The sequence below is a fragment of the Megascapheus bottae genome, unplaced genomic scaffold (assembly GCF_031878675.1).
Source record: "Megascapheus bottae isolate mThoBot1 unplaced genomic scaffold, mThoBot2.hap1 H_2, whole genome shotgun sequence".
NCBI classification, from domain to species: Eukaryota; Metazoa; Chordata; class Mammalia; order Rodentia; family Geomyidae; genus Megascapheus; species Megascapheus bottae.
In genome coordinates, this window is record NW_028327859.1 from 1,064,798 (window position 1) to 1,085,456 (window position 20,659).

General features: G+C 38.1%; 1 protein-coding gene across 4 annotated transcripts in view; it reads left to right on the forward strand.

Annotated features, from left to right (window-relative positions):
• Positions 1-20,659, forward strand: part of LOC150038951 (estrogen-related receptor gamma) — a 540,901-nt gene that overhangs the window by 121,654 nt on the left and 398,588 nt on the right. The window contains exons 1-3 of one of the 4 annotated variants that reach the window (XM_090328184.1): positions 3,613-3,698; positions 5,298-5,360; positions 11,354-11,445. The gene's annotated coding sequence lies outside the window, so the exon portion shown is untranslated. Of the gene's footprint in view, positions 1-3,612; positions 3,699-5,297; positions 5,361-11,325; positions 11,446-20,659 lie in introns of those variants that run through there. The other 3 variants (XM_090328185.1, XM_090328186.1, XM_090328188.1) reach the window with 3 other exon arrangements.

The window sequence follows — 20,659 nt, forward strand, 5'->3', positions numbered from 1 at the left end:
GCTAACGGTCAAGATAAAATAATGGCATTTGCAGGGAAGTGGATGAATCTAGAGCGAATCATGTTGAGTGAGACAAGTCAAGACCAAAGGAACAAAAGGAGCGTGGTACCCTTAATATGTGGCTGCTAGATCCAAGCAGTACAAGAGTGAAGACTCAAATGACAACTTTTAAAATTCCATTCATTCCGCACACATTTGGTCATTCCCCAAAGTAAGTCAATTCTCTACTGACCACAGCAAAATGCAATAATGAGTATAAACTTAACTGAGGAGAAAGATTGTCAAGACAGAAGTGAAAAAAACATCTGAAACAAGTTGGCAAAGAGCAGAAAGTGAGTAAGGTCACAATTTCTAAGATAAATTAGGCAAAACAAGTAAGCTAATTCAAATTTGCACAAAATAGGCAATTGATAAAGCAAATGGACAAAGAAAAAAAGGACCATGAACAAAACAGAAGTTTGAAAGAAACAGAACTTGAATATAATGAAAGTAGGACAAAATGCCAAAGTAAGTGGGAAGGTTATACTTATAAGCCATCCACCTAGAGAAACCATGAATTGACAGTCATACAATTAATAATTGGAAGTAGGGTTCTAAAATAAGGAGAAGAGCATACAAGAGTCACAAGAATAAGAGAGAATTTATAAGATTTGTAGGTATATATTCATTAGACTTTCATTGCTAACTGGTTGTTATTTATTACTGCATCGAACAGCTTTAATTGAAGATTGATTCCTATACATTAAACGCCATTGGCATATACAAATATATTTTATAACCATGATTTCTTTTGCCTAAAATCAAGACGGTATTTTAAGTCCTTGAATTTTACCAGATCCACTCTCTTTTATTAAAGTATATAAACAATGAATAAGCTATTTCTTAAATGTTACTTTCAGCAAATAGTCACATCAATCATGAATATGCTGACAGATTTAGGTGGTCCTAAATTCACACTGTAAAGACTACAGACACATATTAAATTTAGTTTCAAAATTATTAGAATGGGAAGGTAACAGGTATGTCTACCCACCCACCCATCCATTCATTTAACATGCTTTTTGTATATGCTTTTTGGTGGTATGGGGTTTGAATTCAGGGTCTCACAGATGGACATTCAGGGCTCTATCACTTGAACCGTTTTGGGGTTTTTTTTGCTTTTTTCTTTAGCCATTTTTCTGACAGCATCTTGTATTCTTACTCAGAGCCTTTAATGGTGATCTTCCTACCTTTACCTCCCTTGTATTTGAGATCACAAGTATACTCCATACCCAGCAGTATTGTGGAGATCAGACCTCGTTCACCTGGTTGGCCTAGATTTGCCTCAGTCCTACTGAACCCCACATCTCAAGTAGCTATGACTGTAGATACTCTCCAAAATTATACTTGTCTTTCAATACTACAGGAAATTGGTTCCAGGCCTTCAGAGACACTAACCTCCATAAATACTAAAATCCTCACAGAAATAGCATATCATCTGCAAATTATTTATAATATCTTCTACAATACAGACTCTGCAAATAATTGTTATACTTTATCATTTAGAGAAAAGGACAAGAAGACCTGTTTGGTTCTCCCAAATGTTTCTTATTTGCCCTCAGTTTAATTATAGATGTGAAATCCAGGAACAAAAGTAATGGTAAATTCAACATATTCTTTATCTAAAAGCTCACAATTAATAAACTTACAAATAAATTCCTAGGGTAGTGTGACAAGACACAATCAAATGATATCATATTCTGTGGAGGTGATCTAAAAGAAGTGATATATAAGTTAGGTTTTTTTTCAAACTAGTAAAAGGTTAAAATCAAATGATAATGCTTAAACACATTCTTCTTAGATTATAATTTCTGGCTCAATTGCTACTGTGGTCCAAATAAATTCACTAAAATGCTAAGATATTCATGGATTTCCCTTGTGTATTTCACTTCAAATACTGTAATTGAGTGGTAGCAGAAAGAGCCCAGTTTAGGTTAACACAAATGAATGGACTCCTTATGAAGAATACAATAATATTAGCCCTAATGACCTAGAATTAATATATTAATAATTTGCCCTGTTAAAAATGAAGGCAAAAATCAGGCACCACTGGCTCACACCTATAATCTTAGCTACTCAGGAAGCTGAGATCTGAGGATTGAGGTGCAAAACCAACCCAGGCAGAAAAGTCTATGAGACTTTTACCTTTAATGAAATACCAACAATCTGGCTCAATTGGTAAACTACTACTATCCTTGAGGGGAAAAAAGTTCAGAAGCATCACCAGGCTCCTCATTTCTGTTTGGCATCCAGGATTCCTCTCCCGGCTCAAGCGTGATGATATACCACATACACTCAAAGCACTCTAAGTATATGCCCCCTTTCCTGAGCACAAAATATCTTCATAAAAGCCAGACTTAGTGGCTCAGCCCTATAATCTTAGCTACTGGTGTGGGTGGGGTGAGATTTGAGGATGAAAATGGAAGTCAGCCTGGGCATGAAAGCCTGTGGGATTTGTTTCCAATTAATCAGCAAAAGTCCAGAGGAGGACTGATGATCAAAATGGTAGCGTAAGCTTTTAGTAAAAAAAAGGCTCAACGACATCACCCAAGCCCTGGGTTCAAGTTTCAGTAGTGGTAGGCACACATGTGTATATACGGGGAGGGGGGAGAGAGAGAGAGACAGAGACAGAGACAGAGAGAGACAGAGAGAGAGACAGAGAGAGAGACAGAGAGAGAGAGAGAGAGAGCGCGCGCACAATAACCATGATACCATGACAGAGAAAAGCAGGAAGCCCAGGGACCTATGAAATCTAGTGATTTTTTTTTCATCTATTTCTATTTGCCTCCTTTCTGAGTTGAAATGTTCAGCTTTGGCCTAAAAAGAAGCTAAAATCCTTATGCAAAGAGCTTGTAAACAAACACCCACTTGAACCATCTGGTTTTGTAACACATACAAGTGATTAAGCTTCAGAGCTATGATTGTAAAAAAAATTAAAAACACAACAATCCCAAACGCACCCAAATAGATTCCTTATGCAATTTCACTGATTGAAATATATGATGGTCTATATGGTAAATAAACTGGAAAGGTTCAAATGACTTTTAAATTTTCTAACCTCCCTTCCTGCCTTCCCTTCTTCCTTCCTTGCAAGTGTTATGGAAACATCTGATAGATATAAGTACCACAATATGTTTATAATTATGCTATGTTGAGTCATCTTCTTAACAACTTAGACTGCCCTCTTATCTTTACCTTCATTGTTATTATTCCTTTTTATAGAGAAACATGTGTGCTTGAATGTATGTATGGGCATGTGCACACAAGGAGGCTTAATTCCTTTTAGAATATATTAAGCAAACTGGGCTATTTGCAAATAATGAATTCATACATTTTCTGTCCATAATGACTGAAGAAAGTCAGGTCAGGGGAAATTAAATACGTTAAGAGCCCTCATTTTAATTGTATAACATCAATACTGTCTTTATAGTTAATTTCCTTGACAAGTGTTAGGGCATATGGATTGGCTTCTCATATATTCCTAACGTGGAAATGATTCTAAATTGGAACATTTCATTTAGGTGACATCACTGTGTGGGGGGGAATATAAGCTACATTCTGTATTGTGGCTTTGTGGAAGTAATCCAGCTTTAGAGCTGGCAACTGTGGAAATGAATGCCCAAGCACATGGAATCAAAGACTTAAGTGAAACAAAATCTGTAAGTGAAAAAGCAAAGCCATTTTAGGTCCCCTTTCTCTCTATCCTCTGTCCTGACCAGTCCTTGTCCCTACATTTGGCATATCCATTGTGAGAGGACAAAAAAAAAAACAGTTGGGAGAAAAAGAGAAAGTGCTGTTAGGATCATAGTGATTTCAGTATCAAACAACTCCTCAATATTTAATGGCTTACACAGAATAAAAGTTAATTTTCCCTTCATATGACATCAATGATGAATGTTTCAAGAAGGGGTTTGAAGACTTGAGTCCCTTCTGTCTTGTAGCTGAGTGCAGTGGGTAGTATCTAAGAAGTTATCATTTAAGAATGTGGCTTTATGTACCAAGTGTGAAGAGATGCCTATCACCCCATTCAGGGAGGGAAACTCAGTCACATGACAATATACGACCTGCCTACCTGGTGTGAACTGCAGATTGCTCTTTACCATGAAAGAAAGTCATCAATGTTGATAGAAGACAGTGGATGGTTTCAAGCTACCAACACTGAATGTGGGTTTAGGAAATGTGGAAAAGACCTTGCTCCTTCATGCTGGGACCAGACCACTAGACCTTCAGTTTCTTGATGGATTTTATTTATTTATTTATTTATTTTGTGGGTCATGGGGCTTGAACTGTGGGTCTGGGTGGTGTTTCTGAGCTCTTCAGCTCAAGGCTACAGAACTGAACTACCTCCCCTTTTCTAGTTGTTAATTGGAGATAAGAATGTCATGGTCTTTAGTTTCCAGGCTGGCTTTGAACCACAATCCTCAGATCTTAGCCTCCTGAGTAGCTAGGATTACAGGCGTGAGCCACCACACCAGGCTTCTTGATGGATTTTGAGAAAACACATCTGACAGAGCCCCTTTATGGAAAGGAAATAAATATTCATTTTCTGCCTTTGTAATTGACACAAGAAAATGTTCACTTTGGAATGGATCTCTTTATCATCTACACAACCCAGGAATATGATCTAATCACATCAGTATAGATGGGGGGAATACAATTTTGAATCAGAAAAAAAAAATCAAGGCACTTAGGCCAAGTATCTAGAACCATCAAGAAGTCAAATCTCTCTCTCTCTCTCTCTCTCTCTCTCTCTCTCTCTCTCTCTCTCTCTCTCTCTCTCTCTCTCTCTCTCTCTCTGTCTCTCTCTCTCTCTCTCTCTCTGTCTCTCTCTCTCTCTCTCTCTCTCTCTCCATTAAAATTTCTTCATTGTTTTCTAGGAAGATAGGATGGAGGATGGTGATGAGGGAAAAGAGATGCCAAGCAGACTCCTTTGTTTCTACCTAGAGAAGCAAAGAAGGATAATGAGCTCATCCATGTTCTTTGTTGTGGTTACTGTCTTTCATGCTGCTTGGGATCAAACCAAGGGATTTCTTTATACTAAGTCCATACTTTGGCATGGATTTATACTTTCAGCCCTTGATAAGTCTGAAAGTCAAATAGAAGCTCAGACCTCCACTGGCTGATTAATTAAGAAGGTGATTGATAGAACAATGGCTGTACATACACTCTTCTGAAATGGTTTAGTATTGCTTCTACACTTCTGAAATCCAGAGAGTCAGTCTATGTGATGATTAGATTTGTTCTTGTCATTCTTTTAGGTTTGTGCGAATGGAGATGTGATATGTTTGTGTTATTGGAATGATCCAGATGACAGGACAACAGTAAGTTTTGGCCTTGATATTTTGACGTATTTTCAAAATGTAGTGTGCACTGATGATGTAGTCTTGGGCACCTTTGTTTTTCAGGCTTGGGGTTTTGTATGAAATTTTGTTTGCTTGTTTGTTTGTTTGTTTTGTTGGTCATGGGGCTTGGACTCTGGGCCTGGGCACTGTCCCTGAGCTTTTTGGCTCAAGGCTACTGTCCTACCCCTTGAGCCAGGGTACGACTTCCAGTTTTCTGGTGACTAATTAGAGATAAGAGTCTCTCAGATTTTTTAGTGTCCAGGCTGGCTTTGAACTATTGTCCTCAAATCTCAGCTTCCTGAGTAGCTAGAATTATAGGCGTGGCACCCAACTTCTTTTAATTAAGAGGGTTGTGCTGGCATCAAAAAGATTCTGATCTCTCACTGTGTTATTTGTAGCAAAAGTAGAGTCAGATAAAAACTTCAGGGTGAATCAAATCTATGATTGATTTAGTTACTTGAGATTTTTGAAAAGTATTAAAACTTGTAAAAATCAGTCAGATACTGAGGGCTCTCAAAAAGTTATTTCATTATCTTAGAAAATAGTAATAAGGGGCAATCTCAGGGGGATTGAATTTTCTCACAGTGATGAGATATAAGCTTCTATGAGACTAAGTTTCCTTTTGGCCATCTAAGGCTGTTGAATTTTTCCTTAACTGGGAACTGCCAAAAATCAGGACTAAGAGCTGGCACTTCTGCTTTGATTCAACCCGACCATTAGAATCATAATGTCCTAAGTACAAAGCCTACTAATTGAATTTTATTCACTGGACAGAAATATAGCAGCCCAAACACTGTGGGCTTAAAAAAAAATGGTAAGGTTCAGAGTCTAAAGTCATTTTTAAAATGTGAATGATGCAATTTCTTGTATCTTTCATTTAAAACACTGCTTGGTAAACAGTGTTACAGATTAGTGTATTTGTAATTTAAATGAAGACAATACATCAAGCTGAATCTGAAAAGAAAGAAGTTTCTGGAATGATTCATACCCTCCTGTGTGATATCTACTATAGGAGATAATGAATAAATAGCTGAGGAGAAAGGGAGCCAGAGGAGGTTTGTAGATCTGAGAAGACAAAAATCGAGCTATTTCTAAACAGTCAATCCTGATGGCTTGCTTTCTTTTTTCTTCCTTCCTTTCTTTCTTTTCTTTCTTTCATTCTTTCTTTCATTTTTTTTTTCTTCAAGCACACTAATAAATTCTGCCTAATTCATTTTTTATTTCCTCTTGGGGTCTGCTTGCAGATTTGCTTCAACAAAGGAAGCATCATGTTACTTTCTTTAAATAATTGATGTCTCTCAGTCCACGCCAGCTTAAAGGAAATTCTGAAAATAGGTACGGATTGAGTCAATGCCTCCTTCCTCCCCACTATCATTTCTTGGCAAGCTGCTCTTACCTTTGTTTAATAAAACTTATCTTTCCTTCCCCCTAGTGTTTCTTCGCCCCCTTGAGGGAGCAGATGACACTGTCATTTGGGTTTTGGCTTTACCTAGGATATGGAGTGCGTCATTGCATATCACTCTATTAACCAGAGTGAGAGCTAGCTCTTTATTGGGAGTGGACCAATAATAATTAGTAGGAATGTCATGTCATAATCAGCCACACAGGCATGGGTTTGGGGTTGTATTAATAAAAATGGACTTATCCCTCTGAATTTGTATTGTGCTATCTATGAAGGTCATGTAACTCAGGATGCTGGGTCAGCTGGTCTTGTGCATCTCCATTTGATTTGGGAGACATTGGTGTGTTCTGAGTCAGTGATTGGAAGCAATACTTTCTTTCCTTGTAAACCTACTTTGTAATTTCCATTGTTTGATTAGTCTTTCATTTTTTTCTCCCCTTTCCTGACTTTGTATGTTTCCAAGCATCGAATGAGAAGGGAATCATTGAAAGAAAGTTAGAATAAAGAATCTCCACTGACATAGGCAAGCAATCATTCATGTTTATTCCCTTTCTTTTGCTTACAGAAAAGCTTTCCCCATCAGAAACCATACCAGAAGGTAGACAAGATTCTAACATTTAGAGAGACTAAGTGCAGCTGAGCAAAGTTTTGGGGAAGTTATATCTGAAGTTCTAAGTGGGAATTCAGTCCTACTAGAGGAAACCTTAATTCACATTTATCACACAAAAAAATGTGTGTCTAAATGGATGGATTACTGTGTTCTCAAAGACATCTCAAACTGTGACCCACCTTCCTTTTAGAGGATATCATGGAGGATATATTCTATTTTTTTTACCATTTCAGATAGCTTCCTAGGAGGTGGAGTTGAAATCTTCTTTGTTTTGTGTCTTCTTAGCAACTATCTCACTCAAATGTCTTATAAAAGGAATAACCTTTTGAGATTGCCTTTAGTGACATCCTTTCTCTGCGCTTTCACATAATCAAACCAATTCAGACTCAAAATTTAAAAAAAACATAGTAGAAAATATAGAAAGTTGAGAAAATTCTTTGGTTTACCTTTTACCATCTGACTGTATACCAAGAATATAGTTAAAAGGATCAAATGAGATATTTTCTCTTCTCCCTTAAAAAATACCTTTAAGAAAGGCTGACTTCTTACAGTAACGAAGTGACCTGTATATATTGAATGCAATTAGGATTTTTGAGAAGAATAAACTTTTTTGCCTAGTTTTTTTCCTCAATAAATTCAGCTGCTAAAAGGCAAAACAAAAACAAAACAAAACAAAACAAAATACGTTTAGGCCAAATGTAGTAAGGCATACTTATAATTCTAGTCATTTAGGAACTATTGCTATGATGCTGTGGTTCAAGGCCAGCCTTGGGCAAAAAGGCTACAAGTTATATTGAAAAGAAAAGAAAGGGTTAGGAATATGACTCAAGTGGTAGACAATCTACTCAGAGAGCATGAAGCTGAGTTCAAACCATAGTACTTCAAAAGAGCAACACAAAGCCTGGCACTGATGGCTCCCACATGTAATCTTAAATACTCTGGCAGCGGAGATCTGAGGATTGATGTTCAAAGACAGCGCAGGTAGGAATGTCCATGACATTCATCTCCAAATAACCGTCAGAAAACCAGGAGTGAGGCTATGGCTCAAGCGCTAGCCTTGAGCAAAAGGACATAGGGACAGTGCCCAGGCCCTGAGTTCAAGCTACATAACTAAGACAATCCAACCCAACAAAACAACAACAGCAACAAAACAACAAAAGATCCACCTAAAACCTGTAGTTCTCTTTCTTCTAGCTTTTGTCCCTGAGTGAAAGTAGTTTATAAGTGATTCATCTATAAGTGATTTCTCTATGAGCTACATTTCCTAAGGCTTTGGACTGCATCATGGGATATCTCTCAAGGACAGACATGCTATTAATGGTTCTTTCCATTGTAATGCTGCTAGGTTTTGAAACTATGATGTGCTAACTGGCTTCTCTTTTTATTGGGATTTCCATATTTAGAACCAACTTGGAACTTAAGGCCAGACCATTGCACTCTCAGAAGGTAAAAAGATGAATTCCCCTCTAACGAGACTATAGAAGCTGCTGAAAGTGGTGGTGGTAGTTGTAGTAGAGGTGACAATGAACTATACTTCTTTACTTCCTATCATTTGATGAAAGTCATTTAGATAGCTGAATTTTCCTACACAAATATTTTCCAAGTTTGGGAAGGGAATCCAGAGGCAGCTGCCACCCAACCTCCTATGTCACAGCTGAGGTGAAATGACGTTGTTCTTTATCCATGGCAGTGTTCATCCTGGAATTAATTTGTTTGTGGTCAATTTCTATGTCCTATCTCAACAAGCAATTGGAGAAAGTCAATTCTTAGCTTATAATACAATTGTATTCCACTTGATGGTTTACAACTGGTTGTTTATAATTTAGCACATTTCATTTAGGTTTTTTTTAATTTTTAATGTGATCACCAGGAATAAGTTTTTTAGGTTATGCACAAAATTTGTTCCAGACTGTAACTAAACTTCTAGAGATGGTATACAGTGCTCTTATTTGCTTCCCTATTCTTCAATGAATTATCTAGACTGTTGAATTAAAAAAAATTCCACATAGATTGTTTGTTGTCACTTCAAAAGTATTAATACTACATTTCAAAAAGTGGGCATCATAGAGCAATAGCAACTAAGCCCATAAGCTCTTCCAGTATTCTACTTTTTCCCACCCACAGAAATGCTCACTTTCCTGAGCTGAATGATGTTGCTCTAGGACATGCATGTATGGAATCAAAGAGCCACTTCCAGAAAGCCATTACTACAATACTAATATTATTTTAAATTTCCACCAATTTCAGCAGTGGAGTCTGACAAGTACTCTATTGTCCCAGGAACACTGGCACGATCCTAAGGTAGCAACCTACCTGGTGAAAACCAGCAACTTCAGAATTTTGATTGACTCTAGTCTTTTCTCTGTACTTCTTAATTCCTTTCTTTAATAAAGTTATTAACAACCTCAATTAGTTCCCTTCTGGCTCTTAACTATGTTGTTCTGATTGGATTGTTTTCCTCTTAATATTTCTTTATACTTATATAAACTACAACTTCTGGAGAGGCCTCTTATGAATAATAATCTTAGAAAATAATCCTAGGAAATAAATCAGTCAGCCTGCCTTCTGTGTCATCATTCATGACTAAACTGAGAAAGTCCTCCTGTTTTCTCTATGAGCCAACTTTTTCATCCACTAAATATCCAGTGGAATTCTACTTCCTACTAGTAACCTCCATTTCTAGTCTTAAATTGATCTTCAGCTCATATACTCTGCAAGCATTTTTTTCCAGTAGTATCCCTTGGTTTTCTAGCACTCAAGCTGCTTTTCTCTTCAGCATCAGTACAAAGTATCATCAAAGAAGGGTTCTAGGTAGTATTATTTTTGTAGCATCATAATGGAAATGTCAAGCTCCCCTCTCTCCCTCTTCTGCCAGTTGTTGTCAAGCATTTGACTTGTAATTTCATTCTTGAAAGAAAAGGGCAAAATGTATGGGCTTGAAGAGTGTCTTAGTGAAGGGACTGTCTGAGATGAACCTCATAATGAGAGTATAGTTAGAGCTTTCAAATGTTCATAATCTCAGAAGCCTGCATATAAACACATGCACACACCAAGGAGTGTGATGGTGACTGGGCTGGTGCCCACCTGGTGCCCTCGCATTCTTATGTAACAATTTGTGCAAAAGATTTCCCCAGACACAGTATGATGGGTATCATAGTGGCCTATTGGTCACCTCCTTCTCTCCTCTTAATACCTGAATTGCATGTCTCCTGGAGGAACAAAAGGTTGCTAATGTGATTCTCAACAACCTTCGTACACTCAGACAATGGTATGAGCTATATGGAGTCATGTGGATTGCTGGTCTTCTTGGTCAAAGTCAATAGAATATCAGCAATTTCCTGAGGTTCAACCTGGCAATTTTTTTTGGTGGACATTCTACCTAAAACAGCATGGGTGCATGTTAGATTGAATCCTACTGTGGCGATATGATATAAAAAAAGTAGAAATTAGGAAACTTTTAACTTTCTACCTAGTCCCTTTGTTGGTTTCTGGGAATGGGAGAAATAAGAAACCCATCATATTTAGAGAAATGTGTATATTAGGAGACTAACATGAAGTAAGTCCATTGGTCTTAGTATTCTTTGTTCTGAAAGTTATAAATGGGTGTTATAATGGGAAATGCTTTGAAGCTGTAACCGGTGTGTTTGCTATAAATAAGAGGGGAGCGGAAGATCAATAAATCTGCTGAAGCTGGGAAGGAAGAAAACTTAAAAATAAAAACAAGAACTGTACCTTTGAGTATTAATACAGCTCTGAGGGTGTATGTGTATATGTGTATGTGAATATGGAAATCAAAGACTTGCTAAAGACAGGGCCTACTAAGTTATAGCTATTAATGTGTGTTTAACTCTATTGCCTGGGAGACTTTATATTAAATGCAGTGGCCAAGAAAAGTGACCTCACTTTTTTTTTCTTTCCTCTTTTGGGTTGGACCCTTGCTCATGCTACATCAATGAACAGAGCTGATCACTTACTGGCTCATCAATGTAACAGTCTTAAATTATGAAGATGTAAGAAAAACAGTCTATGCTTACGTTGCTGCAGTTTGAAAGGTAAGTGGTTCCCTATAACATTGGGAGATATTAATGTTTATAAATTTATGTGACTTATACTGTTGGGGAAATGGCCACTTGAATTAATTGTTGGGCTGGTAAGACTGTCCTTAGTAATGTGAATGAAGATCCTCTAATGCTTTCCTCATTCTGCCTTTTAAAATGCAACATCATCATTTATAATGCCCTCTAGGAATGTTTCCAGGGATATACTGATGAACTGCCCTTTGCTGAGGGTCTGTGGAAAAGATTTGCCCTGGTTACTATCCATTTGAGATAATAAGTAAGCCAATAGTTATTAATATCACACTTCTTTCTTGATTCAAATATAAACTTTACTTGATAGCTTGCGCTTAACAAGCCCTCTCTTTCAGATTCTAGTTTCTCTGAATTCGGTGGGTCTTTAAAGGCAGGTTGAATCCCCCGTTCTTTCTAAGACGACCTCAAAGTTGAGTGGAGTTGTTCCTTCCAGTTCTGAAGAGAAATCATGAAATGTCCGCATGCCCAGTTACCATCAGTGGTTCTTTTGTGTATCAGGCCCCGCCCATCTGTATGAACCCATGATTTGGTTTGGTGACCTCTAGGAGGATTCTTTTGGTTGAGATTGTCTGGGCTTGTCCTGCAAGACGACTATGGGAGAGCTAAGCATCCTTCACCCCTCCAGGACAGGAGCAGGGCTTCTTTAGTTACCGAGATTGCCCGCTGCCATGTTTAGAGCAGTATCCAGGGGCTCCTTGTAGCTCCTGTTGAGGGTGTTTGTCAGCCATGTTGAACCCTCTGGAGAACATCAGATTTTGGAACAATATTTAGCAGATCCTACTTCAGTGTGAAAAGTGGCATTCTGTAAACAAAATTATCGTTTTCATGGCCCTCAAGTTACTTAATTTGTAAATTGAGAATAATTGAAGCAGTGGGAGAAGGCGATGGGAATGAATGTGGTATTCATCTATTTCTTTAGTTCAAACTATCCTAACATAGTGTTCTGCTCCCAAATCATGTCATTACATGATGCTGGGATGTCACCTGCCCTTTTGTGTAGCAGGGAATCAGGTTTAAATATGGGTGGTACTTAACTGTACTTGTTAGGAACCACAGGTGTGATCTGCTTTAAAAAAAAAAAAACAGAGAAATGCTTCAAATTCATGCACGCAAGAGCCGTCATGTGAAGGGGAGATAATTTGTACACTAAAAATAGCTTGGCTTTTATAAAATAATTTATCACAAGATTACTTTAAATAACCAACTCTCATAAAGCATTTAAAGTATGATTTGATTTGAGAAATCAATGGCCACTCAGTATACGTTTGAAGAACACGTCTGCTGGGTAATGTGAGGCAGGTGAAGAAAGGAAATCTACCTATGAGGAGGGAGGGTTTTAAGTGAGCTGCATGGGGGATTCATGTTCAGTTACAAAAACAGATGACTTCCTAGGACCCAGGGAAAATTCCTTCACCTTTATCACCTCCAGGGAACATAAGGGGCAGGGCGAGGGGAAATTAGGCCAGTTGGAGTTTAGGAAAGATAAATCTATTTCTTTGGTGGGTCGCATTCTGCATTATGCATGTGCGTAAAAGTGAGGTTTGCTTTGATCCTGACTATTAAAAGTTTATTTTTAAACTCAGACTGGGCAGGGATCCAGCGATGCTCTTTCCCCTGCAACACATCCTGGGTTTCAGGTCCCTAGCCTGGCAGAATGTAACTAAGCAGCAGGAAGTAGTTGGAAAGGGTGGATACTTGATGGGTACAGAGGGCTTTTTCCCCCCCTCCCTTTTCTCCCCTCCATTTTTGAAATTCAAATTGAATGCAATTTTCAGCTCATTTGAGCCAGAATATACTGTTGCTGAGCTTCAGTGGCTCTTAAATTCAAACTCACAGGAGAAAACAGATATCATCTGTCACAGAGGGTGGGAGAAGACTCCACGTTTTATTCATGGGAGACAGAACCCTAGTAACTAATTCACACCTTTCTGACTAATCCACTAATCATTCACCAGCCAACTTATCAACTAATCAATGGAAACTTTAAGCTACCCATCTTACAAAGCCTAGGAGTTTATTCCCCTTTCTTTTAAAAAATAACGGTCCACTTTCTATTTTTGCATCACCGGTATTTTAATAACCTTTTTACAAACTGAGACAAGACAATCTTGGCAATCCTTTCTCCTGCCCTTCCTGACTATTTTTTATTGTTTCTATCTTTAATGTCTTTGTCAATTCTATTTCTTTATGACTAAGTGTTTAGCAGAAGGCTTGATGCTGGCTGTGTAGGGCCAAATGTCAAGTTATTTACTTATTTATTTTTACTAAACAGATTGTCTAAAAATACGCTTCTATCTTTGGGCAGATAGAAGTGCCAATTAAATGAGTAAGTGTCATTCATACAATTCTGCAGCTTGTGACTGGCTAATCTGTGGCATGTATCCATCAGGAGACTTCCAGAATGCCTCTCTGTAAATTTCTGCACTGGGTACATGCCCAGGGAATACAAATGGGTTTGAACAATGATGACTGGAAATTCCTTCTCTGATTTACTAAAGGATATGAGAGGGCAATTTTGATCCTGAAATGTAGGCCATATGCTTTCACATTGATACTTAACATTAACTGTTAGAGTGTAAGTGAAATTTCTATGGGAACATGCAGAACATTTTGCTTTCTCTTGCTCATGTCCCACCACCCCACTTTTTCTCAAGATCCATGAGAGGCAAGTAATTATGAAGTTATTTCAAAGCATGTAGGAATAAGATCTCTAAGTACTACTTTTTCTAATGAAATTATTCAGATCATAGCCATCACACTTGGTATTGAAAAATGCATTTCAATAAGTGTGTGATTTGGCATATATTTTTACTTGCACATATATGTGTGTCTATGATATGTATGTGTGCATGTTTTTTCTAAATTATCTAAATATATGACAGCAGTAATGTCCAAATATTCATTCTTATAATAATGAACTCATCAACCGCCTTATCCTCTTAATGTCAATGTGTTTGTGTATGAGAGCCCTTGTTGAAGACATTTACATCATTTCCCCATTAAATAGGATACCCTGACATGCATGGGATTCAATAAAGGCATCTGAACATCCATGCTTGTCATAGCGCTTGTCACAAAAGCTAAGTTATCGAGATAGCTCAGCTGCTGTTTAGCCAACATACGAACCAAGAAAATGTATGTGTGTATGTGCATGCACGCGTATGTGTCTGTGTATGTGTGTGTACCCAATGAAATTTTATTTTATCCATCAGAATGTATGATATGTTATTTGCAGAGAAATGGGTAGGCCTAGAACAAAATCATTTTTTGTGAAGTAAGCCAGTCTGAAAGAGCACATGTTTTCTTTTATATGTAGAAGTTAGATCTAAAGCATAGGTATATATACTTTAAAACACATAGATGGATATAGGCATGTAAATATATATAATTGGGCAGACTAAGTGCAGTATATGCAGGTTGTGCAGGTGTAGAGTTCCATGGTTTATTCTTTTGCACAATGAACAGACAGTTTAACAATATGAAGGCTGGAAGTTGAAACATGTCTTGGCGAGGTAGGTGGTCGCAATGAGGGTGGAGAAGAACAAATGGAAAGAGGAATGCTGGGTGAATACAGTCATACTCAATGCACGTATGTGAAAATGGAATTAGGAAACATGAGGAGATGAGTGGGGATGGGATAGATGCCAAGGAAAGAGAATAATGGAGGAGATGACATTGATCAAAATGCAATGTGCACATAAATGGACTTGTTAAATGGAAACCCCTTTGTACAACTATTTGAAAATAAGGTTTTTTTTAAAGAAATAATAACCTGACTGTTTTTTACTCCTACCATATTTCATTACAGTTATTGACATATAGTATAAGAAACCTCAAGTGACTATGATATTGTGATATATAGTAAGGTGTGTATGTGTGTGTGTATTCAACCTCTGTCCCCCCTCTGACATGGAGCTCATAATTGCTGAAATCTCCTGTATGATGGGAGTGGAGTGTCTTGTCTCTTTTTCTACTTTGTGCTCCCTCCCCCCCCCCCTCTCTCTCTCTCTCTCTCTCTCTCTCTCTCTCTCTCTCTCTCTCTCTCTCCCTCTCTCCCTCCCCCCCTAAGCATCTGAATGGGGGAAAGTCATCAGAAATAGCAAGCCATGATTGGAACTTTTAACCATTAAGCCAGGTGCTGATGGCTCGCATTTATAAGCTTGCTACTTAGGGGGCTGAGATCTGAGAGTCATGGTGTAAAGCCAGTCAGATAGGAATATCCCTGAGATGCTTATCTCCAGTTAACCAACACAAAGTTGGAAATAGAGCCATGGGTGAAGTGGTAGAGTACTACTCTTAAGCAAAAATGCTCAGGGACAGAGTCCAGGCACTGATTTCAAGCCTAGGATTCACACACACACACACACACACACACACACACACACACACACAACACGTCCATTATACCTTTTTTACTTGGTAGCTTCTCCTTGAAAACACCTGAATCATAAGGTTCATATCCTCGAGTCTGGGGAACATATACTTGGTTGCAGGGAGGCAGACACTGGAGCGTGTGGAAACTCAGGCCTTTCCATATTCTTTTTTCCATATACTTCATGAATGTATTTTATTTAAGTTCTATGAGTTGCTCTAGCAAATTAATTGAATCAAGAGAAAGGGAGTTGTTGAGAACATCCGATGGGTAGTATGTTCAGATAGAGTTGTCCATATTCCACAGCTTTTGAAGACTATGTCAGGTGGGAGTGGTGGGGATGGAATAGTCTTATTTAGTTGAGCCCTAAACGTATACACTATGGTGGTGATGTCACAAGGTAAATAATGTTGACTTTCATTGTGTTAAATTATAGAATAGTAAGTTAATAACCACCAAAGAAATGATTGATTGATTGATCAGTTGATCCATTGTGTATGGGGGGAAGAGTTTGGGTGAGGATCTTCTGTGTTGAGTGGAAAAGTAGGAGAAAAAAGTTCAAGTTTTCATTGACATTTATCTGTCTTGATATTAATCACTGATTTAGTACAGCTTTACTTTTTCTATGAAGATACCTCAGCTTTTCCATTTAAAAGTAATACAGAGTTCTTCCTATGAGATGAACTTTCATTGTGGTAAGATTCAGACAAAATAACAGCTGTGTCTTGGATACACAATCTGCACATTTACCACTCTGTCTCATTTAATCATCTTTGGTATAAAACTATTTAAACTGGAGTTGAGGGAAATGAGGATAAACAAAATAATCAGTAATGTGGATAAAAATAACATTGAAGTGTTGAATACATGGTGTGTGCCAAATATACTGACCGCATTGGGTAAAGAAAGGGCCAATGGGGTCTTGTCTTCCAGTATGAAAAGCAGGTAGCCCAGGGTTGGTAAAAGGAAAGAAGAGAGAATCCATCCAGAAGAGAGGCAGAGTTGAAGTTTGTGGGAGATTTCCATGGAGGAGTAAGGTTTAAGTTTTGAGGGGAAGGTCACTGGTACCTCTGCCAAGAATTAAATGAGCCATTGTTTATTTCCTATTATTAAAAGTTAAATAATATGGACTTACAATTAATATATTAGATTAGAGACATTACTATTTACTTATTATCCTTAATCCAAACTTGCTGTTACCTGTGCCCTCTAGCTTGTCTCTTGTATCTGGATGGTAGAGATAACATACCTTGGTGGGCTTCTGTGCCTCTCCTTGCCAGCTTTATGCACCAGGATGCAAGTCTAGAAGCTGGAATCAGCCGCAGTGGTGCTCAACCACACAAGTGACAAATGCCAAGACTGAGCCTTTTCTTTTTCTCATTCAAGAGCCAGTTCTTAAAATTAGTAGAACAGTATAGGCATAGATATGAAGGTGGAGCTGAGGAATTGGAAAATATAAGTAGAAAAGCATCAGAGGTTAGGTAAATAATTTACCATTGTTTTTGAATGATTAGGACTCCTGTATTTCTTTAAATACAGTTTTGGGGGCCAGGAGCCTAGCCTAGTGATAGAGTGCTCACCTCACATGCATGAAGCCCTAGGTTCCATTCCTCAGTACCACATACTCAGAAAAAGCTGGAAGTGGCACTGTGGCTCAAGTGGCAGAGCACTAGCCTTGAGCAAAAGTGTTCAAGGACCGTGCCCAGGCCCTGAATTCAAGCTCCAGAAATGACAAAAAATAGTTTTGACTTCATTATAATAGACTATTGTGTGTTGCTTAGTTGTGGGGATATGTCCTGAAATATAAATCCTTACATGCACTTACACAAATTCTGATGCTCAGATCAATCTCTTCATCTGGTCTGGTAATGAACTCAAGAGATATGGTAAACAAGAAAGGCATGAATCTGCTGTCAATGAACACTTTCATGTATAAAACAGGATATACTCTAAAGTATTGATAAAAGTAAATAAATAGACAAATAAAGTCATCTATTACTATTATTATTATTATTATCAGCAGCAAAACTATTATGTACTGTGCATAATCATAATGTTCCAGACTTGCATGCTGCTGGCATGGTTATAGCTTTGCTCCCATCATCATTATCACCAATGTGAGTGATACATTGCTCTAAGATTCTGTGCTGGCTCCATCACATGACCATAGGTTTTTCTTTAACGCTTTTATAATATTACAGCACCCCCAAGGTACATGATGCCTATAATTGACCAAAATATCACTAGACAGTACATGATCCTGTATATTTGTTATAGTAATCTTGAAAAGTGTAATTGTAGCCAGTGATTCTAAAATACTATCTATGTCCTCCACACTCTTCAAGTACCTTAAATTGAGTAAATCATGTGACATTGAAATTGTCCATCGAAAGCAGTTGCTGTTATCTAATTTCAATGGTGTTATAGACGAGGTAAGAGAAGTTCAGAGCTGTGGTTTAAGTGCAGGAAATCATCCCACTTTGAAACTCTACCTGTTGCTGTCACTCAACAAAGAAATTGAGAAATGTGAATCATCTCATTACCCAGAGATTCTCTGAGACACAGGATGCATACTGTAATATTTGGGGGGTCTAGAAAGGCTCAGTTGTAACAGGGTTTGAAGTGAGGGGGAATCTCAGAGGTGACTCCCTGATCACACATTAGCCTAGAACAGAAAAAAAAAGTACTATTGTTATTGGTAGACAAGTTGAAACTATGTAGGGATGATACTGGCAAAGATTTTTAGGAAAACTTGGGTTTCGGAAGAAAAACAAGACACCAGACAGGAACCAAGTCAGTGGACAGGAAAGAGAGGATACACATGACATAAAGGACCAGTGTAGGAAGATAAGCAAGGAAAACATTGAGGTTGTTACTTAACAATATGGTGGGCTGTGGTGAGATTTTGTAATGGTGACTATATTGATTATTTTCCGGATTGAATCACTTTGTAGATCAGAGGAGACACTGTGAATCATTAGACATATGGGTGTGCTTGGTTTTCAGGTGGGAGAAACTAGCAGCTTGCTGAGTCCCCATGAGGTTCCAAAATGACACCCCTGGAAACCTCGTTTCCCAAGCAATAGCCATGAAAGATGCTGAAGGATAAGGATATATTATATATATACATACATATATATATATGAGATCAGTTTTCGAAATAATTAGAGGGGAAATAAGAAGCAAGGAGATTTGGCATAAAGTATCTTTGCTCTTTGTTATCTTGTCTGTATTCTGCCTGTCTCACGATAATCATTGTGAGGCCTGAAGGTTCTAACTGCCATTTGCAGTTGATTCTGTCTGAATCTCCCATTATCCTTTTTCAAGCTTGCTGGGACCTCGCCTGCTGTTTAAGTGTTGACCTACACGTTTCCTCTGAGCAGATTTTTCTTTTTTTCTTTTTCTGGTTTGTTTTTGTCATCGTTTTTGGTGGTACTGTCATAGGGTTTAGTTTCATGCTTAGTAGGCAGGCTTTTCTCCACTTGAGCCATGTTTCAAGTCCGTTTTTGAGATAGGGTCCCAGATTTATGCCTGGGCATGACTGGACTTGTGTCTTAATTATGCTTCCCTTATACGTGGGATATCAGGCCTGCATTCCCACCATGCTCACCATTCTTTGCTGAGTTGATGTTTTCTGGACTATTTGCCTGGGCTGACCTTGAACCACAATTCTCCTGATCCCTAGTTCCCAAGTACTAGAATTACAGATGCAACCCACCACACCAGACTTTTTTTTTTGATCTCTAGCTAGAGGAAAAAGGATGCTGGTCTCATTTACAACTCAGACCCCAAGAGTAAAGTACTATATAGTTACCTTTGTTTTTTTGCATTTATTTTAGCTAGTTTGGAATTTCTTGAAGGAGAAGACCTCATAATTCTTGGCATGGCTCATGTCTTTAACCAAGTGAAATCCTGTTATCCTAACAAAGTTTTGAAGACCAAATCCATCTCTAGATACAGAGCCATTTACAGCAATGAGGAGGTCAACGAGACGTACACAGTAAATACTGAGAATGTAAAGTGTGATCTCCGAAAATCAGGTTACTAAATAGAGAATACTTCTAAATAAATATCAGAAGGAAGTGAGTATAGGTATGTCCAGGTGAAATGATGTGTCTCAGTTCCAAACTTCACAATTCCACATGTCACCATTAAATGCCAAATACACGTGTGAAGGGTAAAGAAAAAGATTATTAGGCAACATCCATGAGAAGTACATCTTCAGCTGTCTTCAGGTATATAAACATTTATCTTGGAAGGAGGTGAAGCAGGGTTGAGGAAGGTATGTAAAGCTAAAACAGCCTCAGCTCACAGATATGGTCATATGTAACATCAGGTGGTCTGACTATCCATTGTTTGGGGATTGGTCAGTTCAGGCCTTGTTATATAAAGTCCTTGATGCTTAGAAGATCATCCTGTCCTTTCTGGGCCCAGGATGGCTACAAAATGACTGCAGGAGAAAATGACTCAGGAAGGGCATAGGACACAGATGGAAAATGGAGAAGTGTAGGGTGCCTAGCTTTTATGGTGCTTCTAGTTAATTCAAGGACCCAAGTTAGGAGTCAATGCATCTCAGCCCCAAAAAGAAAAAAAAATAAAACACTTCTGACAAGGACATATATCTTTGACTTTTACTTGATATTCAGAGTGAAGGGCAAAGTGGAAGATAGGATGAATTGGCAGTTAGCCAAATTCACATTTTCTTTAGTACTTGGGGATCAAAGAGCATCATGGATCCAAAAGAGACCTGAGAGAAGTGGTTGGAAGGAAGCTTAAGGAGGCAAAGAAAAAGAAGAATGGGTG